Source organism: Podarcis muralis, chromosome 12 (genome assembly GCF_964188315.1).
Source record: "Podarcis muralis chromosome 12, rPodMur119.hap1.1, whole genome shotgun sequence".
Classification (NCBI taxonomy): domain Eukaryota; kingdom Metazoa; phylum Chordata; class Lepidosauria; order Squamata; family Lacertidae; genus Podarcis; species Podarcis muralis.
Genome location: NC_135666.1, coordinates 14015853 through 14032841, shown reverse-complemented (window position 1 = coordinate 14032841; position 16989 = coordinate 14015853). Strand labels below are relative to the sequence as shown.

At 44.4% G+C, this 16989-nt stretch overlaps 1 long non-coding RNA gene across 3 annotated transcripts in view; it reads right to left on the bottom strand.

The window, feature by feature from the left end:
• The window catches only part of LOC114607049 (uncharacterized), a 142908-nt gene that overhangs the window by 124943 nt on the left and 976 nt on the right, over positions 1 to 16989 (bottom strand). For all 3 annotated transcript variants that reach the window (XR_003709049.2, XR_003709048.2, XR_003709047.2), the window contains exons 2-3: positions 14943 to 15032; positions 3749 to 3791 (exon numbers count right to left, since the gene is read on the bottom strand). This is a non-coding gene — a long non-coding RNA (uncharacterized LOC114607049). The remainder of the gene's footprint in view (positions 1 to 3748; positions 3792 to 14942; positions 15033 to 16989) is intronic.

Genomic DNA, 16989 nt, shown 5'->3' with positions numbered 1-16989 from the left:
TTTTTTTTAAAAAAAAAAAAAAGCAAAACCATTCATGCCAAGGGAAGCCAGAAAAATTTCTTCGTGGGACAGCATGAGACTCACAGGTTTGCTGAATGGGAAGCAAATATAATCCAGGAAGGGGGGGGGCGGAAAGAAGACATAGCCCCATAACAACTCCCTTTGTAAGACACAGAAAAGGCCAAGCCATCCATTTGAAGAAACGAAGGGGGTGGGGGGCTGGCTATGAATGTGTTGTTTAGAATGGAAGAGATCAGAGGGACATAAAAAGGAATATGGCTTCTCCGTTCTCAGATGAACATTGCTCAGTCTGTATTTACTGAACCTACTGAACCTGTTTTTGTTTCACAAGGCTTGCTCTGAGGTGTGACCCAGTCGTTCATGGGGCATTAATTGTACATCTGTAATGATGAGTTCGTGTGTTTTTTAAGGGTTTGTAGGAACGGTTTTATTGTTTTCAGAACTTGCCATTTTTATTTTTGGCATTTTCTCTCATGTTTGTCTTGTTGCATACCTGTTTCAATGGCTGCAGGTTTGCAGTAACAGCAAAACACAACACTAATACTGCAACAAACAAACACACATACAGAGAGAGAGAGAGAAGAGAGAGGAAGAGAGAGACCATCATCATCACATCCCACTTGGAGTGAGTTAAAGGAATGACCTTTGGTTCGCTCCTCTATGGGGAGTCTGAGAAAATGACCCCTGATCTTTAGCTCAATGGGAGCTCAGGAGAGGTCAGGAGGAATAACTCTCACCGCAATCTCTCTCTCCACAGGAGTTTGAAGGGGGGTGGACCTCAAGAACTGAGGAGTATGTGATCAGCAAAACTTTGCAGCATTTCTGAAGAGAAAAAAGCAGGCAGAGGGGGGGAGGGGATATGTATAGCTACAGTCCCTTGGGGTGGGGGTGGGAGAATCACCTACCATTGAGAAACAAGTAAATCCATTTCAAGCAAGAATATACCTCGACTCTTTGACTTGCAAATCAGGAAAAAGACAAGTGCGGGGGGGGGGGGGGAGAGGAGACCCAGGATGTAGTTCAAAATCAGGGTGTTCCCCTCTGAAGAGATGCAATCAAGGCTCCCAGCCATCAGGCACAATAGTTTTGCTTAAAGGAAGCAGCTCAGAATTAAGCAGAGTGCTTTTTTGTTTTAATGAGGTAATCTTTCCCCCACAATTACAAAATGCCTTTGCTGAATGTAGCATCAACTAAAGGGGGGAAATCTGGATTGTTTGATGGGGAATTATCATCAAGGGCATATGAATTAGAACTTCAAATCTCCACTATGTTTCTTTCTTTGTCTCCCAAGAGTCCATACAGAAATCAACTGGCAATACTAGCTAGATGCTCAAGAATGATTTTTTCTCAACAACAACAAAAAGACTACAGAATATACCGCACTCCAGATCTTTCCCAATCAAGCCACACAGCTGTAAAGGTCCCTGTCTTTATAGGCAAGGCTATTATTTAACAGAAACGATATCTTGCTTTCAGCAATGGTTTGATGTCTCTGCCCATTAAGTCAAAACCATGCCAGCTAAAGCAGAGGAAAAGGCTCTTTAACCTCTTTCTTGCACATGTGCTCTTGCTATATGTTTGCAACATCATGCTATAAACCATGTAGCAGGAAGCTCCAGACTCAAACTCCTTCCTATCCCCACACAGCTGATGTTCCTGAAGACAAAGAAGAGTTTGGATTTGATATCCCGCTTTATCACTACCCAAAGGAGTCTCAAAGCGGCTAACATTCTCCTTTCCCTTCCTCCCCCACAACAAACACTCTGTGAGGTGAGTGAGGCTGAGAGACTTCAGAGAAGTGTGACTGGCCCAAGGTCACCCAGCAGCTGCATGTGGAGGAGCGGAGACGCGAACCCGGTTCCCCAGATTACGAGACTACCGCTCTTAACCACTAGTTGCTGGTTTAGATGACAAGGCGAACTTCAGATAACACTAACCATGGTTAGTTTCACAAGCCAGCTTCATAACTCACGCTTTGAAGCTGGCTTGCTTGAAGCAAACCATAATGTTGCCCATGGTTTGCCATCCCAGACGACATGGTGCCAAACATACACAAGCCTTCTGGGGACTCCCCAGAGCTATTCAGAACCCCAGGTTAGCTGGGTTCCCAACCCAGACTTTTCTCCAACTCACTGAGAGTAACAAAGCATAATGAAATGGAGAAGGGGGAGCTTAGGGTGTTGTGTGTGGTTGGTGCCCACCCACAAACCCATCACCTTAAGTCAGTGCTTGAAACCTAATCCTGTTCAAGGCAGGCTTAACTCTTCTCATCCTGGACTAGAAGTAGCTGGCCCATGCTCTGGTGACATTCAGATTAGATTGCTGCCATATGCTCTGGGCTTGCCCTCCTACTAACCGCCGGTCCACTGCAGTGGTGGCACTGCTTATCCACAATAAGAACAACAAGAACAATCTTCCTTCTCCTTCTCCTCCTCCCAGTGATGTTGCCCTTGTAGAACTCAGCAGGGAAGATGACAGGGGCAAAGCTGGAATTAATAGACTCCACCTCTCGTTAGCTCTGGCCCCACCTGCTCCAAGGTCACGGCCACTACTGGACAAAGCCAAACAACATGAAGATTGTAAGAAGATGGAAAAACAGTTGTTGTTGTTGTTTAGCCTTAACCGGACCAGGCTGCGCTGAGCAAAACACAGATTTAAGGTTGCACCAAGGGCTACTGAGGTGGAGAAATTGCAATGGGTGCTCCCCTACCAATAAATAAATGCATACATAAATAAGGAAGTCAACCGTTATTTGGATGTGTCTCTTGCCAAGCAGAACACCTGGATCCCTTGTGAAGCAAAGAGCAGACTTAAATAAAAGGAAACATGGTGGCCCTTATATAAGTAATGCTGAAGTATAATTTTACGTGGCACAGGAGTGGGGGTTTTTCCTAATGGAATAACCCCTCTACTGATGATGACTTTCTTTTGGATATTCAGAAATGACTGACAGTTGCACAGAATAGTCGGGAAAGGAGATTTGTCCTTCTCTTCATCTTTTGTTTCTCTTCCTTTTATTTTCTTCTTTCCCTCCATCTTCCCCCATCTGGACTTGTAATTAGCATTTGATTTCCACAATTCCCTGCAATCTTGCATGTTCTTTTCTGAAACAGCATGTGTTCTATCTTCATGGGAAATCAAAGTGGCACCATGTTTACATTTCAGCAATGTGTGTCACAGAAATTAATTTAGCCATACGTGCACAAAGACACCTTTGAAACTGAAGGGGGGAGGGAGGGAGAGGAAAACATTAAAAGGAAGTGCCTAGCTGAGCACTATCAACATAGCGGGGACAGACAAAGGAGACTGGTGAGCATATCTGGCAAACAAAAATGCACAAAGAGTTCAGGCTGCCTTGTTCTATAGTGTAGGGCCTCTCTTCTACAGTGGTACCTCGGGTTACAGACGCTTCAGGTTACAGACTCCGCTAACCCAGAAATAGTATATTGGGTTAAGAACTTTGCTTCAGGATGAGAACAGAAATCGCGCGGCGCCGGCTGGAGGCCCCTTTAGCTAAAGTGGTGCTTCAGGTTAAGAACAGTTTCAGGTTAAGAACGGACCTCCAGAACGAATTAAGTTCTTAACCCGAGGTACCACTGTATTTCTAAATTAGGGGTGTTGGGGAGCCTTTCTTAGTCTGGGGGTGACATTCCCTTCTGGGGTCCAAATGTCAATTGAGGGCAGGGCCATAGGCAAAAGTAAACAGAGCTATAAATATGAAACTTACCTTTGAACAAACGGCTTGTTCCTTCACACTCACACATCCCTCCCTGCAGGAAAACAAGAGGTATAATCATAGATCAAGGACGCATTCCAGTAAAAACACTTTAGGAGGGTGCAAAGCAATTTTGTGAGGCTCAGGAAGGTGTGTTGTCTGGGAAGCAGGCTGAGGGCCAGGTAGGGAGGTCTGGAAGGCTGCATTTGCTCACCACCGACCCCCAGCCGGAGGTCCCCCATCTAAATGAACTCATTAAGAGCATAACCTAGAAATTCATAGTTCAAATCTCAGCCTAGCCACAAACTAGGTGCCTTTGTAAGCTAGCATTTGTCACCTGCAGTCTGCGGCTCCATATGCACTATACCTTTAAAGCACACTTGAAGCACATTTTCTTCTCATAGAATTCTGGGCACTGCAATTTGTCAAGGGTTGCTGGAAATTGTAACTCTGTGGAGGGGCAAACTAAATTGCCCAGGATCCTTTGAGAGAAATAATGTGCTTCGAAAGTGCTTTAAAGGTATTGTGTGTACAGAGCCTCCATTACAGAACGGCATGGCCAGTGGCGGACTTTGGGCGCTCAAATTTCAGCAACGCCCTGGACAATGCTAAAATTTGGCACTCACACACTCCTCTCGTAGCTCCATTCTACACCGTTGCTGCAGTGCCCCCAGTGTGGCTGAATGGGTCACACTACCCTAAAACCACCTGTGGCGTGGCCATGGTGATACCTAACTTTGTATACATACACACACCCGCACACAGTGCAATGGGGATGAAGGGGTGGGCCATTTGAGTCTGGCTCTGCAGACCTATTTTCTGAGGCTTTGCAGACCTAGGCCTTTATTTATTTAAAATGATGGGTGGTTAGTTTGGGCCTGATTATTTAATTTTGGAATCTTTTGCCTCTTTGATACACTTCTCAGGCACCCACTGACATTCCCAAGCACTGCAAAATGGGTTATTCTAATCACAAGGATCATGATAATACTTTATTTTTTAAAAAAATCTCTTGGTCATTAAGAAGTATTCATACTACTTTAATAAAGGAAATTCTGACATTGGAGTTCCCAATTGTATACTAAAAAAATGTAATCCCTTTCTGTCTGGTGGAGTTCTTGCGACACATCTACAAATTGCAATTTTCTTATAGGTTCAAGGCAACTTCTTTTATACCCCTGAAATACAGAGAGGGAGAATTTATGGGTTTCCTGTCAATTAAACAGCCTGTTGCCTAATTAAAAAACAACAACCCCAAGATAATGAATACTCCTAGGAAGTTCAGCACCAACTGAAAAAGAAGAGTGCTAATATGTTCTTGAGTGCTTTTGTTTAGTGCATATAAATTATAAATTATAACAGAGATATCAAGAACATGACGTGGACCAAGGAACAGAATATCTGGAAAAACGTTATTCAAAAGTAGGAAAGATTTTCTTCGTTGAGATAACTACCCTATCTTTTCTTCTGCCTCTGCAAAACAAGAAAACAATTCCATCTATCTACCCCTGCCCTAAGCACCCCGACACACACACACCCTGTTAAAAAAAAAATCCCACCACGCCCTGCCCAACAGAGTCCATACCCTTCAAGGAAAATGTATGTAACAAGGTAAGTCTGGGATAGCTCACTTGGCAGTGCATGAGACTCTTAACCTCAGGATAGTGCGTTTGAGCCCCATGTTAGGCAAAATATTCCTGCATTGCAGGGGCTTGGACTACGAGATGATCCTCATCGTCCCTTCCAACTCTACAATTCTGTGATTCGAAGATGTACTTGAAATAACCAAGTATTCCTTAGGACAGGGTTGGGGAACATTTTCCCTTCTGCAGCTTCTAAAATTAATCCATAGTCAGAACTACTACCTGCATTGCATGATTCCTTCAAAATCCCCAAAAGTGAGCACTGGAGAACTTTCATATATATAGTGTCTTTAAGGTGAATGTACCAGGTCAATGCCTGGCAATATCACAGAAACCAGAACGAAGCCAAGAAGTATTCCACTTGTAAAAGAGCCGGGCTTTGATGATATACATTGCCCTTTGCTCCTCCTCATAAGAATAAGGAACTTTAGTTGGAGAAAGAACATAGCTCAGCAGCAGAGCACTTATTTGCACCCAGAAGTCCGCAGGTTCAATCCCCTGTGTGTGGTGGTGGTTTTCAAAATAATAAAATAGTGGGAAATGGGAAAGAACTTTCTCTTGTCTGAGATGCTGAGGAAGCCGAGGTGGATGACAGATCAAGGGAAGTAATAGTGCCACTGTATTCTGCTCTGGTCAGACCTCACCTGGAGTACTGTGTCCAGTTCTGGGCACCACAGTTCAAGAAGGACACTGACAAACTGGAACGTGTCCAGAGGAGGGCAACCAAAATGGTCAAAGGCCTGGAAACGATGCCTTATGAGGAACGGCTAAGGGAGCTGGGCATGTTTAGCCTGGAGAAGAGGAGGTTAAGGGGTGATATGTTAGCCATGTTCAAATATATAAAAGGATGTCATATAGAGGATGGAGAAAGGTTGTTTTCTGCTGCTCCAGAGAAGCAGACACGGAGCAATGGATCCAAACTACAAGAAAGAAGATTCCACCTAAACATTAGGAAGAACTTCCTGACAGTGAGAGCTGTTCGACAGTGAATTTGCTGCCAAGGAGTGTGGTGGAGTCTCCTTCTTTGGAGGTCTTTAAGCAGAGGCTTGACAACCATATGTCAGGAGTGCTCTGATGGTGTTTCCTGCTTGGCAGGGGGTTGGACTCGATGGCCCTTGTGGTCTATTCCAACTCTATGATTCTATGATTCTATGACAGCAGACTCAGTGAGCAAACCGCCCAATGTGGTCTAAAAGCAACTTCATAGAATAAATTACTCCCCATAATGAGGCTTATGTAACTTGATTTATAAGAGATATCTCATTTATCCTAACTCAGAGTTGCATTCAGCGTTGGTCATACTCAGACATGGGGGCAGCCGCCCAACCCGCAGCATCAAATAAATAAAGAAATAATATTTAACTAAATGGAGGAATAATCAGAATATTTGAAACTGAAACGCTTGGGTGATGTTGTGGCGCATTCAAGGAACGCAACTGGCAGCTCGGTAGCTCGCTTCTGGAACAGGTTAGGTGGGAGCCCTGCCCTCCCAACATAAATACTGGTTACGACCATGTACTCAGAGTAGACCCACTGAAATCAATGAATACGACTAGCTTAATTTCAATGGGTCTACTCTGAGTATAACTTAGTTGGGTACAACCTACGCATTTTTTATCTTTGAGTAAAGCAACAATACCGTACTTCCCATTCCAATGTATCACACCACAGTTCTGTGCACCCTGTAATAAAGCTATTAAATAAAATTAAACTATTCTTCAAATACCTTAATGCTGTTCAAACCCTCAGTGTGCTAGTGATCTGTTCACTGGGAGCAGATGAATTTTGAAGCCCACGGAACGAACGATAAAAACACCTATTTTAGGGTCATGTAAAAATGCATAGCAATGTTGGGTTGAGTTTCTTCTTCTTCTTCTTCTTCTTCTTCTTCTTCTTCTTCTTCTTCTTCTTCTTCTTCTTCTAATATTGTATTTTACACCAATGGCTTCCTTGGAGCCATTATGGCTTAAGGAGATCAATTCAGCTTTGGGGCTGCATCGCTTTCTAATTTCCAGAAACACATTTTATTTATCTGAAAGACCATATGGCTTATCGGGTAACTGTGTATACAGTATAGCTACAACAAATCCACAAGGAAGATAATATTTACCTAATAGACCATAACAGCACAGAATAACACAATATGGCCCCCTATTTGATTGTGCATTTCGGTACGAGCACATCCTGCCCATTTACAGAGCAAGCTATCACCCTGGTCAATCCATATTTAGGCAATTCAATTCAAAGTGGATTTCCAACAACAGAGAGATTAGAGGCATCCCTCGGATGCATTATGGCTCATGTAGTAATTTGGAAAATACTTTGTACACCACTGATAATTGACTCCAAAGGAGCTGTTAGGCTTTTATCAGTTAAACACATCCTTTTGATATGCAGGGTAAATTTGAAAAGCAAAATATTTGCTGAATAATTTACTACGCCAGACTAAGTGCAACACAGGCATCTAAGCATCTTTATAGTGCATTATATTGCCATGGGTTTGTGGGTGCCTGACACCTATAATCCTAGGAAGTGTTAAAATATAAGCCAGGCCAGCTCCCTGCATTGAGGTAATCGCCTGGGTGATGGGCCATTAAGAGAGCAAAGGAAAGGAGGCTCTGGGCCAGACCGGAAATGGAGTGGGGTCCATTTTTATAGTTGGTAGGACAAAACCTGGGAGGGAGAGCAGAGTTGGCTGTGATGCAACCTAGAGAAAAAGCTGCAGACTGGAAAGTCAGAGAGGCAGAACGTGTGTTTGATTTCTGTTTGAATCCAAGGCTACAACCATGAAACAAGACCCTCTTGGGGCGAACCCCTCCATCATAGGCTCAGGTTGTATATATGTGTAAATACACCATACATCACAAAGACACTGCAGTCTCCCCTGTGCCCTATTCCCAAAAGGAAACACCGACCCTGCATAAGCCCCTGGGACTCCTGAAATCTCACACCATTCAGAGACTGGGCTGGGGTGCAACAATATTTTGCCAACAGGGAGGGGATTGAGGAGGCGGTGAAGGGGGAGAATCCTACCCCACAGCTTATTCAGTGCAAAAGTGAATAGCGCAGGTTGTGCCAGTCTTGCATCAAGCACCCATCATGAGGAAGTAGCAATATGCTTGGTAAGGTAAAGGTAAAGGTACCCCTGCCTGTACGGGCCAGTCTTGACAGACTCTAGGGTTGTGCGCCCATCTCACTCATGAGGCCGGGGGCCAGCGCTGTCCAGAGACACTTCCGGGTCACGTGGCCAGCGTGACAAAGCTGCATCTGGCGAGCCAGAGCCGCACACGGAAACGCCGTTTACCTTCCCGCTAGTAAGCGGTCCCTATTTATCTACTTGCACCCGGGAGTGCTTTCGAACTGCTAGGTTGGCAGGCGCTGGGACCGAGCAGCGGGAGCGCACCCCGCCGCGGGGATTCGAACCGCCGACCTTTTGATCGGCAAGCCCTAGGCGCTGAGGCTTTTACCCACAGCGCCACCCGCGTCCCTAATATGCTTGGTACCATGAGCATTTTGTTCATATAATCTGCTACCAGATGCAGGAATTGCCATCCTAATGATTTCTATTTACATTTTAACAGCAAGGTTCTGGTCCTCAGCATTGCTAACATCTCATGACAGCTCAGAAACCAAATTCAGGTTTGGGCAATGTTTCCAGTTAGCTGGGCAGTAGCACTGAGCATTGCACTCCAGCCCAAAAAATGGAGATCAGGAACCCAGTTTTCTCCCCAGTTCCCAAACACTTAGCAGCAAGAGCCCTGTGCGTGCCCTGCTGTATGCACAGAACCTCATATCAGAACTTGAAATGAATAAGGATAGATTACAGCTCCTGCCACAATCCTACTCCTCTTCAATGCATGCACATAAAGTTGTGTGATGGAAGTTTGAACCAGGAACCCCTTAGCTCACACCTCCAGTTTTACACCACAGTACTACACTAGTTGGGACGTGGGTGGCGCTGTGGGTTAAACCATAGGGCCTAGGGCTTGCCGATCAGAAGGTCGGCGGTTTGAATCCCCGCGACGGGGTGAGCTCCCGTTGCTCGGTCCCTGCTCCTGCCAACCTAGCAGTTCGAAAGCACCTCAAAGTGCAAGTAGATAAATAGGTACTGCTCCAGCGGGAAAGTAAACAGCGTTTCTGTGCGCTGCTCTGGTTCGCCAGAAAGAGGCTTAGTCATGCTGGCCACATGACCCGGAAGCTGTCTGCGGACAAACGCTGACTCCCTTGGCCTATACAGCGAGATGAGCGCCACAACCTCAGACTCGTCTGTGACTGGACCTAATGGTCAGGGGTCCCTTTACCTTTACTACACTAGTTGCCATAGCAGTGTTGACCAAAGATTTTCTAGCAAACATTCCCCAAGTCAAATAAGAGGCAGTATCTCTCTAGCGCATACTTCATGGTATACCTGCAGCAAGTCACACTCACACCTCACACACACTCAACTATCCCCTAGGCCTGGGGGAGGGGCTGTCCTCCTATTCCTGCTTAGGCATGCTGCAAATTCCCAGGGTACCTGCTACTTGGGGCAACCATGCCACCAATTGGCTACCAACACTCTTCTTATCCTCTTAGAGATGCCCATATCCAAATAGTTGCTTTAGAGCAGGTGTGAGGAACCTTTGGCCCTCCAGATGTTGTTGACCCACAACTCCCATCATCCCTGGCCGTTGGGCATGCTTTCTGGGCCTGATGGGAGTTGTAGTTCAGCAGCATCTGGAGGGCCAGAAGTCCTCTCCCCATGCCTTCCTTAGAGCACTTAAATGCAATTGAAAAATTCAAGGTCAGAACAGTACAGCTGTGGATAGCTCGATCCAATAAACAGCATGCTCCTATATGCATTCCAAATGTCAATACAAGGCCACATACTACTGTTATGAGGTCATTATTTAAAAAACTGAACCAACATTTTTGCACAGCGAGCTTGGAGAAAGTTGGTCTAAAGCAAGCTGCGATTCTCTTTCTTCCAACCCCACTCCCCCGCAAAAAGGAACCGGGGTAAAAAGGAAGACAAAATGGTAAAAAGGAAGACAAAAGAGTTGGGCAATGCCTTGCTTAGGATCAAGCACAAAGTTCCAAAGCAGTGAGCCAGCATTCAAGTTCTCCAGAATTCTTCATCAGTCTGTATGTTAAGTAATGCAAGGGGGGAGGAGAAAGTGGAGTATTCAAGAAAGAACAAAAAAAAATGGATTGAAGTTGTCATAAGATGCAGACCATATAACAACAACAACAACAACAACAATTTATTAACAACAACAACAACAACAACAATTTATTATTTATACCCTGTCCATCTGGCTGGGTTTCCCCAGCCACTCTGGGTGGCTTCCAACAAACTATTAAAATACAGTAGTCCATCAAACACTTAGAGCTTCCCTAAATAGGGCTGCCTTCAAATGTCTTCGAAAAGTCTGGTAATTATTGTTCTCTTTGACATCTGGTGTCTCTTTGACATCTGGAGGGCGTTCCACAGGGCGGGGGCCACTACTGAGAAGGCCCTCCCTGTAACTTGGCTTCTCTCAGTGAGGGAACCGCCAGAAGGCCCTCGACGCTGGACCTCAGTGTCCACGTTGAACGATGGGGGTGGAGACGCTCCTTCAGGTATACTGGGCCAAGGCCGTTTAGGGCTTTAAAGGTCAGCACCAACACTTTGAATTGTGCTTGAAACCTACTGGGAGCCAATACAGGTCTTTCAAGACCGGTGTTATGTGGTCTCGGCGGCTGGTCCCAGTCACCAGTCTAGCTGCCGCATTCTGTATTACTTGTAGTTTCCGGGCCACTTTCAAAGGTAGCCCCACATAGAACACATTGCAGCAGTCCAAGAAGTAGTCCAGTAGTATGGAAACAAGGTTTGCTCCATCATTCAGTCCACCCCAATTTTGAAGTATTTGTGGATTTTGGAGTACTAATGGATCAGCGATTTTTCTAAGGAATGGTGCATTGCTGTTACTAGCATTCCAAGAAAAGGGGCGAATCAAAATCTCCTGATTTTACCACCATTATGTGGCTTCCTTTTTTCCACCTTCAGCCTTCAATCTGCCCCTTGAATATGAAAAACGAAAACATGAGATTGAAGGGAGTTTGGGAGCCATTGTCCTGGGATATCAGAAGCAGCAAAAATGTGCTTAAGCTGCCCTTGCTTTAAGACAGCATTTCTCCACCCTGGTAGGAAACATGACCAGGCATAATTAGCTAGAGCTCATAGAGCACTTTAAAGATGAAAAGTACTTGTTAGTTTTTTAAATGTCTGAATTTCCTCACTTTGGTTTTAATTGGCTTGGTTCATAACCTTCAATGTTCTTTCCCTCTATTTTTGCGTGCACCTTATTTCTTCGTAGGCGAAATGAAAATGCATAATATAAAAGCCCCATGAATAACAAAACCCAGCACTCCAGCCTAGTGGTGTTTAATTAAAGTTGCTTGCCCACTCCTGTTTCGGTGATGCTTCTAGTTGCTCCCACTCACAGCTGCAACTCAAAAGCGAGCAACTTTAAAGGAAAGAGGGAGATGGAGAGAATATGTAGTCCAGGAGGAGGATGGCTAAATGTGCAAAGACCTGTAATTCTGGATTTCTGTGTTGAATTAAAGCACATATAGGGGACCTATACTAAATTTTACTGTTATGCTCATACAGGGACACGGGTGGCGCTGTTGTCTAAACCACTAAGCCTCTTGGGCTTGCAGATCGGAAAGTTTGTCTTTCAAATCCCCGTGATGGAGTGAGCTTGCCATTGCTCTGTCCCAGCTTCTGCCAATCTAGCAATTCGAAAGCATGCCAGTGCAAGTAGATAAATAGGTACCGCTGCAGCGGGAAGATAAATGGCGTTTCCATGAGCTCTGGCTTATGTCACAGTGTTCCGTTGTGCAAGAAGCGATTTAGTCATGACCCGGAAAGCTGTCTGTGGACAAACGCTGGCTCCCTCAGCCTGAAACAAGGTGAGCGCTGCAACCCCATAGTCGCCTTTGACTGGACTTTTAACCATCCAGGGGTCCTTTACCTTTTTTACCTATGTTCATACACTAGGGATTGGCAAATCTGTCAATTCTGGTTTCTTGTTTTTTTCAGTCTTAAGTTCAGCTCTCTACATTTTCACATAAAATTGTGGGGTTTTTTAAAAAGTTCTCATGGAAACTAATAATACTTGAGTGCAAATTTCTCCTAATATACATTTTTCTTCAAGCAGTTTTCCCTAATATAAGGCATTTTTATTTTTTTACTGATATTTATCCTGTGGCGTGCCTTTTTTCATGCATTACTTGGTTGCAGAACTGCATTGTGAAATCGAGAGAAGTGAGTATTTCAAAGGATTTTGGTTCACGTATATAGTGGTACCTCGGTTTACGAACTTAATCCATTCCAGAAGTCCGTTCTTAAACCGAAGCACGCTTTCCCTAGTGAGGCCTCCTGCCACCGGTGCCCCTCCACCATTTGGATTCCGTTCTTAGACCGAGGTAAAGTTCTCAAACCAAAACACTATTTCCAGTTTTGCGGAGTTTGTAAACCAAATCGTTCTTAAACCGAGGTACCTCTGTAGTTTCAAGCCATACAAATAACGTAGATTTACCTTTAAATGAAAATTGATGCCAAGCCCACCCAAAGGAACTTACATCTTTTTAAAAACCAGAGTGAGTGAGTGAGTGAGTGAGTGACAACAGCAGCAACAACAATACCAAAAAGAGTTTCAATAGGTAATGACCCTGTTGTCCTATTAGATTTATATGGATTTATACAGTGGTACCTCGGGTTACATACGCTTCAGGTTACAGATTCCGCTAGCCCAGAAATAGTGCTTCAGGTTAAGAACTTTGCTTCAGGATGAGAACAGAAATGTTCTGGCGGCGCAGCGGGAAGCCCCATTAGCTAAAGGGGTGCTTCAGGTTAAGAACACTTCAGGTTAAGAACGGACCTCCGGAACGATTTAAGTACTTAACCCGAGGTACCACTGTACTGGCCAAATTTGACAGCTGAGTGGGGCAACCCACCCGTCAATCACTGACCTCATTACAACATCACATAATTGGCAGGTGGGTTGTCCCACCCACCTGCTGAAATCCCTTACTGCCAGGTACTGAGGAACCATAGCACAAGTGCTCTGAGCACAGAGATGGCAGAGAGAGGAGAAAGACGACAGCGTTTTGCAAGCACTGGCTGAAGGCAGGAGAAATCTATCTTGTAGACGATGCCTGCAAGAAAGTGAGAATTAGAATAGGGTTTCCCAAACTTGGGTCTCCAACTGTTTTTGGAATGCAACTCATCATCCCTAGCTAGCAAGGCCCATGGTCCGGGATAATGGGAATTGTAGCCCAAAAGCAGCTGGAGACCCAAGTTTGGGAAACACTGACTTAGAACCTCCCCGCAGAAGCAACCCTTCCTTTCCTATTGATGCTCTGAAAGCCCCCAAAGCGCTCTGTTCCAGAAAGCCACACTGGGAAATATAGCTGCTTGGTTTACTCCAAAACTGAATTCAGCACAACACGTTAATACACATACATATATTTTAGAGATTTCCATATTGGCCTTTAGCAGAGCTTCCAGGGTGGTTTACAAAAATACATAATGTATATATCTTGGTCCCAACCAGTATACATTAAGAATAACACTATCATCATTCTGCTCTCAAAAGATTTCCAGTACTTCAAAAAACAAGAGTGGTAGTGCTGCAAGGCTAGCAGCCGAGCTAAGCCTGTCCATGTAAATAATCATTTTGTTGCTCCATCCCAAGCAGAGAACCTCACTGTCATCAGTCATTCCACTACAAAAGTCTAAAGCTAGCAATAGACAGAACAATGCTTTCCCCATGGAGCAAAACTACTGTTCTCCGTGCTTCGTCTGACCCTGTTTTCTCAAGCTGTTAAAGAAGACTGCGGTATTACTGTATATTTATCTATATTCCATGAACAAACCACAAAGGTAGTTGCTAGGGCGGGGTGGCTGCCCTGTGGCCCACCAGATATTGAAGGACTACAACTCCAGGCATCCCTGTCCAGTGGCCATGCTGGCTGGGGCTGATGGGAGTTGGAGTCAAACAGTATCTAGAGGGCCACAGGTTCCTTCATCCCTGCTCCAAACATACCAATAGAGCTGGGAAGAAAGATGGCGGACCTCTGCCTTCCTCCTCATTTTAGATCATCTCCAAGCAAGTGGAGTGCTCCAAAGCGAGTGCCCCACCCTCGTACTTTTACGTCATGGGTAGGCAAACTAAGGCCCAGGGGCCGGATCCAGCCCAATCGCCTTCTAAATCCAGCCCGTGGATGGTCCAGGAATCAGCGTGTTTTTACATGAGTAGAATGTGTGCTTTTATTTAAAATGCATCCCTGGGTTATTTGTGAGGCGTAGGAATTCTTTTTTTTTTTTTTTTTTCCAAAATATAGTCCAGCCCCCCACAAGGTCTGAGGGACAGTGGACTGGCCCCCTGCTGAAAAAGTTTGCTGACCCCTGTTCTACGTGTCAGCAAAAATGGTGGGAGATAGGGATGATATGTTTCTGGATAATATGTTTTGTTTTAATTTTGAATAAATTTTTTTTTAATAGCTTATCTTGGGATGGAGATAAACATTCTCACCTGCTAATGGCTTCAGATTAATCTCCTGTGAAATGCGCAGCTGCAAAGTCCGGTTGTAAAGTTGGCGACTCTCCACCTGTGTTTTTAGGCCTGTGTGTGCACGCACACAGAGAAAAAGAGAGCAAAGAGCAAAGTACTTTACTATACTGTTCAAAATAGCAGGAATTAAATGCAAAGGAGTGTTCTCAGCCCAACAGAGGGAGCAGACGGAGGTAGTGCTTTTAGTGCTGAGAATTAGCACACATTTCCCCAGCATGCTAACAGGTAAAACTAGGGATAATTCCATTTTCTAAAATACTGCCCCTGGAGTATATGAATAACAGGTGGATGTAAAACATGGCTAGCATGTAAGAAAGAGGGAGAGGGAAGAATGATGCTTTAATGAAGGTGATTGGTGGGGGTTTTTTTAAGGGGCTGTTTTCTGTCGCAATTTTGCTTTTTGAGTCTGAATGCTACTGTAAAGTAAAAACTCTGCTACCAAGCCTTTCAGGGTGAAAAGCAAAACTCCAAAGTACAAGCCCAAGTTGCGAGCAAGTGCAATACCTGAAAAGAATTCCACCTGAATTTTCTCGCACGATAATTCCGCTGCAGCATGTCAAATATTCATTCCACAGTCCTACTAAAGTACAAATATTTGTTTTACCCAGTGCCTACCTGCTTAAAAACCATTTAGCCCTGTTGTGGTAATGAATACTAATGTGCCTTATAAGTGATATTTATAGCCAACTCTAGGTGGGCCTACAAAATATTCCTTTCTGGCAAGAATACTGTCCTCCTGCACTTCTTTTTTTAAGGTTAAAAAAGAAAACTGGGGGAGGGTATATGACTCATGCAGAAATATACATATATATGTGCTAGGTTTCCAAGAGCTCTTAGAGCCATTTCAGCCCATTATTGTGCAGCTAACAGAACTGAAAGGAAAAGCAACAAAACGGGATATTTGGGCCAATGGCAACAGCTACCATTATTCAACAGTAGAAGCATGTGAAAAGTTAAAGAGGGTTTTAAAGGGATGTTCTTTTGTTGTACTTAACACTGATAAATGACATACAAGTCAGGATAACAGGGCAGAGCTCCTGTCAGGGAGACAATGATAAACGAGAAGCCCGAGACGGAAAGGTCTACTAAACAGAAATCTGTATATGACACATTTCTCGTTGATAGACTTGTCTGCACGGACCAACTAACCCAACAAAGCTAAGATTCTCTATCCGGCCACATTCTTCGCTGAGTCCATCGTGCACAGTGACCCATCTCTTGTTGGGGTTTTTTCTCCCATTTCCTTGAGGCAAGGATGATCAATTGACCTTAATGAGGGCAGTGGTGCCAGCCTCAGAATTGTGGCTTTCCTGCAAAATATGACTGGTACCCATTTCAGGCGGGTAATCGTAAAGCAAAAAAAATGAACCCCAAAGCAAGAAAGCCTTGCCGTTATTACCACTGCCCGAACAATCTCATTCCTCTTGAAAATACTGTTTGATATAAAAAGCTTTGCCTCACAGGGAGGAAAAAATAGTAATAATAAAAACCCTATTCTTTATGAGTGGGGGAAAGGCACAAGAGCTGTGATTCATGGACTAAAGCGACATAAGTCTCTTGCTCCTGAACTCGCAGCAGCCTACATCACACAAGACATCTTTATCCCCACAAAGAGGAAAGACGAAGAGGGGAACGTGACAATGGGGAGACAGCCGCAAAAAGACGTTTCTGTCACCCGTTTATAGCAGCCAGAAAAAGAATACCCCAAAATAATCACACATAACATTGCCTTCTTAATAGATCCCTTGGTTTCTTTCTCTGTCTTCCGGTTTAACGGTGTTTGTCACTGAAGAATAAATGTTATCAGGTAATGGACAATGAAGGAGGGCATTAAAGCTGAACAGCTCTCAAGGAAGGAGACCCTAAGATGTTGAGGAAAACATGCTTTATACATAACTAAAGGCAATATGGTTGGGGAAGTACTTTGAAGGTACTTGAACTCCCATCATCCCTAGCTAACACAGGACCAGTGGTCAGGGATGATGGGAATTGTAGTCCCAAAACAGCA